Raw genomic sequence first — 13,819 nt, forward strand, 5'->3', positions numbered from 1 at the left:
ATATCGTTTACTATCTGATCAAATGTCTGAATGAGGAGGACTTGTGGAGGCCTAATTCCAGCAGTGGACTGGGATAGGCTGAAATGATGATGATACCTTATAACTTTTTACTGATTTAGTGAACCTGAACTATTGAAGATGAATCACTTGACTCTATATATAACTCGAAGTACTCGACTATTCGTGATTTCTTAGTTGTTTTATTCCACTAGGATGGCAAACAGGCGTATAGTACACCTGACGGTAAGCGATTGCAGAAGCATAACCAGTGCGCTGGCGATCCTACCCTCACTGTCAATACAACATATCATCGGGAGCTTTGGCTACCTTATTCACCACAAAATACAATAATACTTGAGAGCTATTATTAATCTTCTGTATTGGGTTGGGGTTACCCCTGTCAAAACGATTCAGATTTTAAGCAAAAGAGTTTCTGCTATGTTCTGGTTTTAGCTGGGTCAAGAAAAATGAGATGACAAATGCACTCATTTGATTGAAAGCGAGAACTGGAATGAAAGAGAACGTGCAGAAACGTGAGCAGAAAACGTACTCCGACCCCCTGGTCTGAGGTATAGAAAAAAAAATGCACTTATTTTATGAGTGAGTGTTGATTTTCCAAGGTTAAATAATCGCAATTGGAATATCAAGGTACACAGAGCACATCTTGGGATATTCTAGAGAAGCCAAAAAAATATATTATAGTGTGAAATACTCACAGATGAGACTTTTTAATAAACATACCTATTGTTAATAGTTTTTAAGCTGAAATTTTTAGCTGCTATGACAGTTCAAGCCATTAAAATTACTTTTGATATGTAAAGGAATATTTCTTGGTGATCCCAATATATATGACTATGACTGCTCTATGACTAAAAGTTCAAAATTAACGATAACACTACTCCGGTTTCATAGAGAATAGTTAAGTTATTAAATTATTAAGTAAAATATTAGTGTCCGTTAATTTATCAGTAACGGACTCAATAGCTATATGTATATGTACCTACTATTAAATCAATTTATAGATACTACATATTCTACATCAACTAGATATTTTTAATAAAAATGAGGGTAGGTCTTAACACAATAGGCTTTACCACGCTAAACTTATTAATACCACGAATTTAGTTTAAATGATTGTGTTTGCTAGCAAACGAAAAAAACCGACTTCAATTACATCGACGAGTAATATAAATACAAATATTACACCCAGACTCAGGCGAGAATCGAACCCGCAGAGCAGAAAGCAGGGCTACTACAAAATGCACCAACGAGCTAGTCAAAATTTCTATCTAACATTACCAACAATTCATTACTTTTATTATGTTGGTTCACTAAGGTAACTAACTAACACAATGCTTACTAACTCTAACTTAAAAAGTTAAATTCTATTCGTTATGTCAAAAGAAATGATGTTCTTGTACTTCAAACAAGTTTTTTTAAACATTTTAAGTAATTGCATTATTACTTTTTTACTTAAAATTTATATTATGATTAAAAACGATATTTTCTTTGCAGGTCTCCGTTAATCCTTATAAATTAAAAAATTTTCGTAAACTTGAAAACAAATAAATCATCCAAAAACAATATATTTTCTTTATTATATAAAATAATAATGAACGATATAAACACACATTTATAAGTATTATAGATTCGGTTTCAATTTGCACATGGTCCTTTGCTGTCAGCACTCAGTACTATATCAAAAACGGCACTCCAACTAATTGCGTTTACTATTGATGCCGACTGCAATGAAAGCCGGATCCAGCGAATGCCTACATTAGTAAATTATTAGCGTATTAAGAGTTTTAGCCTATTACCCTGTTTGCTGACTTTAATAGAACTGTTACTCTTTCAGCGCCGATAGATTTTTTGCCTGTACAATCGATTTATTACTTACATTTATTTTTTTTATTTAAATTTTAAAAGTGTATTATTATTATTATTATTTATTGCATATTTTCCCGTTAATTAGCGGTGACAAAACTTTTTAATAACATAAATGTTGATAAAATAAATACAAAACTTTGATTTTAAAGTATGCCGTTTTACGCCCTGTGGTCACCAACCCACCTTCCCAGCGTGGTGACTGGGCAAAACACACGAGTTCACGCCATTTTTGGCGTGAACTTGTGGAGGCCTATGTCCAGCAGTGGACTGTGATAGGCTGAAATGATGATGAAGTGGTAAATTTCATTATATTCAGTATCAAAACTATTTCATTTTAGGTACTTATCATTGTAGTACAAGAACATAAACTGTATATTCGTGACATTTCATAAATATCTTTAAATATGCTTAACTGTGTGTGAATGGTGTAGTAATGCGAGTAGTCGCCTAAAACACCAACGGTTTGCGGGTTCGATTCTCGCTCGGGATGGATATTAGTATTTGTAGAAATATTTCTTTTCGGTTTGGATATCTGTCCTTGTGGGTCTCCCCACCGTGCCTCGCAGAACATTTTAAGCTGATGGTCCCGATAGCGATCGTTTCTTACAGTGAGGAACATATCCTCCAATCTGCAGTGGAGCAGCGTGGAGGATTAAGCTCCGGTACTTCTCCTACATGGAGAAAGAGGCCTATGCCCATCAATAGGGTGTTACATGCCGAATGTGAGTAAACATAGAATAACATGACACTAAAATTTATAAATTAAGACTATTAGATGTCAATAACAATAATTTAGCTTAATTTAGCAGAAGTTTGCCAGTTTTAAATTTAATTCCAATCAGATAACTACGCGAATTAAGCACAAATAATTTGCTCGTTATATTGTTTTTTTTTTTGTATCTAACGGCCTATAAAAACAAACCGACCTCCGCGATACAAGTGGGGTCAAATATACTATTATATATTAATGTAATGTTAGCGACGCCATTCTCTCGCTAGTTTTGGCAAAGATGCAATTTCATTTGAATATTGTGCAAGTCGACTGTTATCCCGCGTTATCGCCCTAACTGAAGCACTTTAAATACAAAGTGCTCATAAAAGTAGTATCTTTAGCGGCATTAGCATGTGAATAGCGTTAATTGATATTGAGAGAATAACTATACAAATAGAAACTGTATTAGGTAATATGGGACGGTCATATATTCGAAGGAACAATTAAAAGGAAATTTAGCAGAGGGCACACATTGAGAGTATATATCTCTCATTCATGTACGCCTCCTTCCGTCACCGTGTCTCCAGGATTTATATCCGAGTATTACACGTCATTCGACACGCTACCGTGTTCTTACAAGGATGTGCGAATAACGCGAATATTGAAGTGGTAAAATTGCATTTACCTTCAACACCAAAAAGCAACACATGTTTTATCTTTTGAATGACAATAAAGGCATAAGGTGGTTCGGATAAGGTAATAAAAAATCAATTAAAACTAACTAATCTATACCTTTTAGAATAAAATAATGAATTTAAATCCAGCTAAATAAGAACGGTTATTTTAGTTTCAAATGGACACTTTCTTCTTTCGAACGATAGCAATAACATTCAGCCGAATGCATTCAATGTAAAAAGCGGCAGCGTCGGACCACGTCCTATCTTTACAGGATTGTCGATCTTAAGTTCAATAAAACAAAATCACCCGTGAGATAAGAAATCCTACGGATAATATTTTACAACACGTGCAAATTAAGAGCATATGAAAATGTTGTAATATATTATATTGGTGTACTACTGGTATTGTATTACTTATATTGCTATTTTAAAAAATAACAGACAAACATGGAGTCAACTTCGTTGCACACATGCATGTTGGAGTTACCTATATGTGACTGCCACATCCAATTGTGATATTTATTCTGACTTTCAAATGAAACAGTATGAGTGTTCCCGTGTCTAATTGTTTCTTGCAACGCGAGTATATTAAACAGCGAGACACTCGGAGTTTACGACTTCTTGAATGAGTCGTTAAGTTGTCGAATCGATTCGCTTTGAGCCCCTTAATTACACCAACGAAATTGTGATAGGAGAACTAATTGCGTATAAGTAAACCACTGTATTGAATATTGTGAATTTATATTTGTATAATATTTAATATTTTAATTTTGAAACAAAAAAAAAAATTTCTACCTTAGTACTTGTAATATTTATATAAAAAAAGAAATAATTTGTTTAAATATTGAAATGTAAAAAGTTGTATAATTATTTTAAAATACTTATGATTTCTATTAAATTTTTGAATCTGAGTCTCATTGTTCAACAACAAATTAGGTACTTAAAATATATGTCACTAGCTGTACCCGCAACTTCGTCCTCGTGGAATTTAACAAAAAGGGTATTTTCAGTTCGCAGAGTAATAAAATAAATAAATTTCTAAAATAAAAGTAGCCTTAGTTACTCCTTATTACATCAGCTATCTGCCAGTAAAAGTCCCGTCAAAATCAGTCCAATCGTTTCAGAGATTAACCGGAACAAATAGACAAACAAAAATTGTAAAAAATCTTATTTTGGTATATGTACCGTGTATACATATGCATTTAGAAAAAAGCGGGCATTTTAATATTACAAACAGACACTCCAATTTTATTTATTTGTATTTATTCGACAAAATTACTTTATTGTAGAATACTCTATATGTCAAATAAATATGAGTATTTTTTTAATAAAACACATGAAGCAGGTTTTTAATAAGCCAAAAATTTTAATTCTTGTTTATAAGTGTTTAGATTTCTTATTAAAATACCAAAGTACATATTATGTACATGCACATGTACTTAATACATCTGTATATAATAAGTCACCTATATTATACTAGCTGACCCCGCAAACGTTGTTTTGCTATATATGTTATTAACCCCCTTAGAACTTAGGGGTATGAAAAATAAATTTTGGCCGATTCTAAGACCTAACCGGTGCACATAAAATCTTATAAAAATCGGTCCAGCCGTTTCGGAGGAGTATGGTAACTAACATTGTGACAGGAGAATTTTATATATAAAAGATAATAGAAATAGAATAAAGAGTAATAAATCCGCTTATATATAAATCCTTTGGACAAGTACATATTCGTCTTCAAAGTCGTTTGAAACGTGTAAACATTGCTCCACGCTTTTATCCTGGGTAAAAGGAATTAATAAAAACAGGGCGAGAAAGTTCATAAAGAAAAATGTCACTGCAATGTAAAGTAATGCCTTCTTGTTCTGGAAACAGGTCGCCGGTACCGCAAGTTTTTATGAACTAATATAATGTTAAAACAGTTTGACTTCATTAGGTACTTGCTTTTTCAGAAATGTATTTTTCACTAAACTAATACTTTTGTAATTTTATTTTGATTATTGTCAGATTTAAACATACACTTTTGTGGTCATTTAATTCGATTCTACTCGAACATTATTTCTTAGTAGACACTATGCAAATCTTGTGATTTTATTATTTAAAGAAGTTATTAAAACTTTATAGTGACAAGTTAGTGCATTGACTACTATACGGTAACAAATATTATTATAGCTAACACAAACATACTAATAAATATATATATTTTTTTTTTTTGTATTCCACACGAACACAAAACATTTAATAAATATATTTTGTCTACATTTTTACAACTTTTATTTAAATTTCACAACACTTGGTACTTTTTTGCGTCATTATATACCTTTATGGTTCATAAAATATGTAACAAAAACAGTACAATTTAAAGTAAAAGCAAATAACAATTCATCGATACACATTTTATATTCTTTTTAATAAAAAAAGAAATTCCTACACGTTCTTAAAATTGAAATGTTCATAAAGAGGCAAAATTCAACGTTTTTGTAATTTTTTCGTAATAAATTATAGTCAACAAAACGTGCCTAGAGTTAAATGTCAGTTTTCTGTTAATATATGAATGCATAATAATGAGTTCGAGGAAACAGTTTCGCGCTAAATTAAAATCTCTCACAAGCGAATTAAAACCGGGAAGTTTAAAAGCGTACTTTAGGCGCAGCCGCTTAATGATATTAAACAGTTGATTTATGTACAGAAAGTTTCTGAGAAGTAACATTCGTATTAGTATTCAATGAAAACTATATTTGAAATATAATTAATTTAATATGTAACAAAAATCCAACTTCAAATAACAATTTATAAGGTCTAAAATAAATTTTGCTTTCCTCAAAGAGTGATTTTGTATTTCCAAACAAAAAATGTTAGCTGCGAAGTTAACGTAGTGTTTGTATTATTAGCTAAATTTATTTCATATTATGGACTTTTTGAAACAACCAACGTATCTCTTAAAATAATGTGATCTAAGGTAAAATAAATATCTTATCAAGCTGAGACGTAAAAAGAGCCAAAGGACGCGACGGTTACGATGTCGAAGCATTATTTCAATTTTGTTAGCTAACAATTCATCTAACTTAGCAACCAGGTCCAAATCAAAATAATGTAAACTATAATTTAAATTATCATTTATATAAAAATATAATTATAAAAGATAATAGATAAAACTACATTATATTAATACAAAGAAAATCGTCACAAACAAATAATTATTTAAGTAAATTTACAACATTTCTGGTTTTCTAGTTTCGCTGTAGCTAGTTTATAAGAACGAAAGGGGCTAGCGTGCCCTATCTGTCATCTCCGGGGCGTCACGGCAAACACGGCGTTACCGCGACGCGTTTTATTAGGGGTCCACGTTAACCACTAACACGATATGCTAATAAAATGGAATCAGGGTTCTCTCTACGGACTCAACGAGTATTGCTGCGTCCTGGTAACTATATCATAACTGTATGATAGTTGAATTAGAATAAATTAAAACTATCAATATAATAATTATTATGTAATACATAAATTAACTTAATGATATTATACTTCAAAATGGCATACTTTCCTCGAATCATCTATGTCGCAAGTATCTAGTCGTATTAAAATTTCAATTTTCAAAACTAGCCAACCTCTATTAAGAATCCCATCTTTATGTCTTCGCAATAAAACAGATAATAGAATATATGTTGATATAAAAAATTATTAGCCGATTTGGTGAAAATAAATAAAGGTTGACATAAGACGCCTTTGCCGATTGCCCGCAAACGAAAAAAAACTGACTTCAATTTCATAGACAAGTACCTAATACAACGTAAGTTGATGAATAAAATAACAAACGCTCTTATCGTCACTACTTTCGAGGGTTCCCCTCGATTTCATTCATTCCATCATCAGATACTGATTTCCTTATTATAGTACCAACCATGGAATATCTCCTTTCCAATAAAAAAAGAATTATCAAAATCGGTTCATAAACGACGAAGTTATCCCCGAACATACATTTAAAAAATATATAGACGCTCGAATTGAGTAACCTCCTCCTTTTTTGAAGTCGGTTAAAAACAAAATTGTATTTGTAATATTTTCGAATTTTCGATGCCAATAATCTGAATACGGTAGTTCTGTGGTAGAAGTGCGTGCCATGTGCCTAAACACCGGCGGTTTATGGGTTCGATTCCAGATCGGGATGAATATTTGTATTTGTACAAATATTTCTTTCCGATTCAGATGTCTATCCTTATGACTGTCCATATCTGTCTTGTCATCCCCACCGTGCCTCTGAGAGCAAGTTAAGCTGTCGGTCCCGGTTTTTAACATATACAAATGATAGCGATCGTTATAGTAGGGAATATATCCGCCAGCTCGCAGTGGAGCAGCGTGGTGGATTAAGTTCCGAACGTTCTCCTACATGAATAAAGATGCCTATGCAGCAGTGATGTAATAGCCTGAATCTTGATCGAATCTGAATACATCTCAGTCGATCACCACACCACAAAAAAACGTGACAGAACAAAACTTAGTTCGTAATTAGTTTGATATGGAAATGACGAGGTAGTGAAATCAGACCCCGACGTCGAGAATACTCCTTCTGTTGATTACATAATTCTGTGTTAGACACAAATTTCAGAAAAACTATAAATATAAAAGACATAGCAAACTTACCTTTTTTTTATAGTTATACTAGCTGACACGGCAAACGTTGTCTTGCTGCGAAACGCTATTTAAAAATAGGGGTTGGTGGTAGAAGGGTGAAAATTTAGGGTTGTATGTATTTTCAACGCCAAATCATAATAAAATAAAGAATAAATAATTTATTTAAAAATTAAAAAAAAAATATTTAGGTTGGACTACCCTTAACATTTAGGGGGATGAAAAATAGATGTTATTCGATTCTCAGATCTACCCGATATGCACACAAAATTTCATGATAATCGGTCAAGCCGTTTCGGAGGAGTTTAACTACAAACTCCGCGACACGAGAATTTTATATATTAGATTGTTAGTGACTTATGAATATATGAATTTATAACATAATATAATCTGTCGCTTTATACGTTCTGTATGTTATTAATCTATCTATCTATATATATATAAATTTCGTGTCACGATATATGTTAGCGATAAACTCCGAAACTACTGAATCAATTTTTATCAAATTTTGTAAACATCTGTAATTTGGTTCATCTTGGGAGATAAGATAGATAATCCAATGTTTATTATACGACTTTAGTGTGTATTAATCGGTTAGTTCTATAAAATCCTAATAGATGGCGGTTTGGCATCAAAATTGCACATATATCCGGTAGATGGCGCCGTATTTCTATTTCTAAATTATAGATGGCGCGTTTGAGTGTAGAATTTACATATATTTTAATAAACTATAGTTACTAAGCCACAGCACGCGTGGCTGGATCAGCTATAAATTTATATTTTATTATTTTGACGTATTATCTATCATTCATTTGAAAATAAAAAATTTTTTAGTAATAATATTATGGCCAGCACAAACATTATATGTTTTATATAAAGTGCTAGCTGTATTCTGCGTGCTACGCTTTTTATTTTTTATTTTCATTTTTTTTGTCGTACCAACTCAGAAACCTTTGTGAGCTCATGCATAAGACTTTGTTGAAGATCATGACATGATTAACTGCATAGTTTACGATTCTATAAAGGACATACAGACAAACATTCATTTTTATATATATAAATTAAAATTTAATAAAATACTTTTTACTTTCATGTTAATTATTATTAATATTTGTCTATTGATGTCATCTTTAAAACGTTGACAGAATTAGTTACCAAAAAGTGGCTCACAATCTTACGCAGAATTAATCGGGATAGCGGGAAGTGTATCGTGGGATCAGAAATTATCCAGCGGTTCAACCCTGCCGCGATTGTGATCAAAAACGACTTCGCGGAAATGAGAACGAGCCGAGGACTACGTAGATAAAAACTTTCGCTTTTTCTGCCAACTCTCCGCAGCGTTATTCGCCAGGCAATGACGCTATCCGTTGCCGCTTATTATGTGATTGTGTACTTAAAAGCTTCATTTGTAACTTTTAATTAAGTAGTCTTACTTGGTAAATAAGTCACAAGACTAGTTATAAGATATAGTTATATGTATATAAATGTGATTCTCAAAGTAGAACAGTCGTGTTTATACCTTATGAATATTTTTATATATAAAATGAAATTAAAACTAACTAATTAAAACTAACTGAAATTTATTAACAGTTTTATCACACTAATCCGATACGAATTGGTGAGAAAACTGTAAATTATCTTTTATTGATTATATCCTTAACTGCTTAAGCTGCGTTTACGTTCGATTCTGTCCAAATTTGAAGTTACTGCTACGCTTCCATTAATTAATTAATTAGTTACGCCTGATGCTGCTGAGTATATACCTTTATCAATAAACTGATATTAGTAGAAGTTCTTCTTTACTAGACTTGGCACTCCTGAGTGTCAACTCCACAGTAAATAAAAAACAAGCTCTTCAAATTCGTCGAATAGAAAATAATACATAAAACTAATAATATGTACAAATTCATAGTTTTATATGCAAATACTCAAAGAATACTTTTTAAATTTCCAACAAGACATATTGCAACGTGGCCAGTAGTGATATTTCGTTGCGATTTCTTAATGTGATAAACAGAATAAGCCCCAACGTCCCGGCCAACCGCACGGTGGCAGTTTTATTTACGATCCGGTCCAATATCTGAAGAAAGCAGCGTCGGGTATACTAATATTAGTCGTGTGGGCGCAGGCGATAGCCGTTCGATAGAATAATATGACGGGAGCGCGACCGGGCCGGCACGTAGGCAATAAGCCGCCGGCAGCGAGCCAGCGAGCCGCCCTGAAAAATAAGATTGCACTTGGACCCGCGCGTGCTCTCACATACCCACTAGACCGCTCGGAGCTTACCGTATTTGGATTATTAATTACATATTTTATTTAAATGGGGCATTTAAACATAGGTTGATTGTACTGTAATATCTGTAAAGTCATAAACATCTCGTTTCAAATTATTTTATTTGTAATATACTAATGTTGTCTGCCTGTTTATTTATGGATTTATTACTACATCTGCTATTCAAAAGAAAAGAAAAGCAAATAAATGCAAATTTATATGCTTGTTATGAACTTTTTATTACGGATAAACAAAAAAACAATTTTCTTTGTCTTTAGTAACAGAATTCGATAAAAAAAAACTGTGTTATTTTTATATGATCACACAGCTCACTGAATTTTGCTGGTAAATAAAAATAGTTTGATGAATCTATTTTAAAACAACCAGCTTAAAAACGTCTAAGATAATGTAAAACGTAAACTAAATACCTACCGCAACTAAATGCTGTCGTAAAATATTGATACTTGCATAACGTGCCTGGAGTAAAGTATTCAAGAAAACGTCCCGCCGAGGCACGCCTTGTTTCATTTTACGATCTTATCGAAATAATCCGATCTCGCTTGTTATTTACTACCACCTTCCCTCAATTCCGACTCTTGCTAGCTAGCGAAGTGATCGACACAATTAATTACGGACCTTATACTAATATTGCTTAAGGCATAAAATCCTATAAACTATGTCACGAGTATAACTCCTTACGTCCTCAAAGTCACGTTCAAAGCTTACAACTGAAGTAGCTTTGAGAATCCACACAACATGGAGTATATTATGATGACTATATGATTCAATTTTGGAGGAAGAAAGGAATCAATTACGACGTTTTAATGTACGTGATTAAGTAGACATACCTCGGGATATTGAGGGGAAAATCAAGGTGTTTTATTTTATACGAAACAATTGTTTTGATATTAAGCGAAGCGGACTGTAAGTATCAATAAACACTGTCAATTGAATGTAAAAATATGAAATAAATAATTTTCGTTTATTTATTTACTTATTATGTTCAAATAAAAATTATCGTTTAAGTAAATTTTAAATAAAATAATATGTTTATTTATGTTATCACATCAAGTAAATTCTTACACGTATTAGACGTTCCCAGCGGTTTACTTCGAAATTCAAAATTATATTAACAAAAAATTTTTTAGTTATGATCATAGTTTAGTAGGGATGTGTTTCGTGTAAAACACGTTAAACAAACTTAATAATAATTGACAGTTTATTAAAGAGTACTATGCTGTGGAGTTTCTTGCTGGTTCTTCTTTACAAAATCTACATTCCGAACGGGTGGTTGCTTTACGTTACGCAAGTATAATAAATTAATTAAAAGTTATATAATTATAATTTGTAAAATGGTCATTCAACAGTGCTTTAGAGGACTATTTTGATAATGAATATTCTGATTTATTTTAATAATTTGTGTTCTTCATAACCTGTGTTCATTTTGTGTGTTTATTGTGTAGTACTAAGCTCTTAATTTTTACACTGCAACACATAATCCCCGGAAAAGCGCATGTAGATAAACAAAATCAGCTATATTTATTAGTAGAAACTGAAATATCCAATAAAATATTTCTGATTTAAATAGTATTTCCAACGCTTCCGATATAATTATTAAGCTTAAGCATTTAATTCTTCGCTTACAAAGTTATCCTTTTTGATCCGCTGCAATTAAACAATTAAATTTTAAAAATTATCAAAACTATGTGTAGATTTATTACACCGTTCTTATCATGAACAATTTTGTAATATATTCTTATTTATACTCATTCAAACAATATTTATATATTTGATTTTTATTTATTTAAACTGCAGTAAGATTAAAAGTTATTTTCGAATACAAAATAAATTGTTGTCCATATGGTCATAAATATTTAAAAAAAACACGCATATTACTTAATTATCTGCATTTTAATTTGTTTTTTTTTTTTTGTGACGTGAAGGGTTCTTTTAACTTTAGCAAACAAAAATAAACAAATAATATCCATCCAATGCACTATATTCACAATTATCAGTCATATAACATAATATTAGCATTCAAAAGCCTCAAATATAAACAAAAAGAACTGGCATAATTAAAAGTTTTCTGTTTTCAATGTTTGCGCCATGATTACCAATAGCGGTGGAACCGAAGTCCGATTGGTATGTAAGTTACGGGACGTTACGGCAAACTTAGCTCATTACCACCACTACGTTCACCGAATGACAATGGAAGAAATTTTTACTTCATTCGCGTCTACACTTATTAGCTGGTGTCGGACGTGTAAGAGCTAGTCTTGAAAGCGGTTTGTTATTTTCGTATTGAATTTTCTGATAGCAGACGGTGCAAGCTCTTTGTTCTTGAACGATTTTAGTACTCAATAATAGTAGTGTGAAAATTCTATATTTACACTCAATTTTTTGAAAGTTCTTGAAAATATGAAATATATTATTATGTTTTTGTGATTATCTATTTATTGCTTTGATACAATATAATAAATTTTAAATGATAAAGTACCAAATTTTTTAATTATTCTTATATGTTACATAATGACAGAACAGACGTATAAAGTAAGTAACTGTGTATTTTACAGAAACCAAAAACTTCATACAAAGTTAAACTAAATATTACATTTGAAATAGTAGTTCCTCGTTACTGTATGCTTACGTTTTTATTATTACATTTCACACGTTAATATAAAAGTCCATTTAACATTTTAGTTGTATTATTTTTTCCAATTTTAGTTTGTTTGATTTAAAAAAAATGTATTTGAAAAAATTAAAATTTCTATATACAACCATTTTACCATCTTTTGTGTGAATTAACCCTTAATTAGGCGCATGGGGTCACGGCCATTTCAAATTGAAAAATATATATCTTTGAGAGATTTGAGCGCGCCCACGCTCACTCTAGCTTCCTAACTTCTCTCAGGGTACGCAAATCAGTCGCTTCCAGAACATCTACGCATATGCACTGGTCGCTTTTCTCTAGAGCGCTGACCCCATGCGACCACTTACGTGATTTTTTTTTGCGGAGGTAAGTTTTTATTTTTATGTTTTTACTTCGTTTATATTCGTAAATTGGTAATTTTTGATATTAGTATATATGTATTTATATACCGGCTATTTAATTTACCTATTTTTGTGTTTATTTGCACAGACTTTTTCTTTTATTTTCAGTTTATTGATTTTTTAAGTGACTAATAATAGGCAGTTATTGGAATGGCTGGAGGTGGCCGCCGATGAGCAAGATGTTGCTAGTTCTGCTTCGGAAGATAAATTAGTAAACGGCAACGCTGTGAATAGTTCCCATATGATTCTGGTAGTAAAATTGAAGAGTTCGCAGATAGTCAAGTTATATCATCTGAATCATCGGTGGCAAAAGTGATGTCGATTGCAATGAACAACTTTGCACTAGTTATAATTATGGAAGAGAAGTAGAAATCTGGCTATATTTTGTCATCTTCTAAAATTATCTGGCATCAACGCATTTATCATACTCGGATCGAATGCTAATAAGAATATTGCACATACAAGACAGATTTTTTTTTAAATTGGCAGCAGCACTTATAGAAAGTCACAAAAGCATCGTATTAGCAGCTTTCTGTCCCTGCGTCAACAAAAAAATGGCTGCGTGAAGCACATGATATGAAAAAGACGGTG

The sequence above is a fragment of the Melitaea cinxia genome, chromosome 1 (assembly GCF_905220565.1).
Source record: "Melitaea cinxia chromosome 1, ilMelCinx1.1, whole genome shotgun sequence".
Lineage (NCBI taxonomy): Eukaryota > Metazoa > Arthropoda > Insecta > Lepidoptera > Nymphalidae > Melitaea > Melitaea cinxia.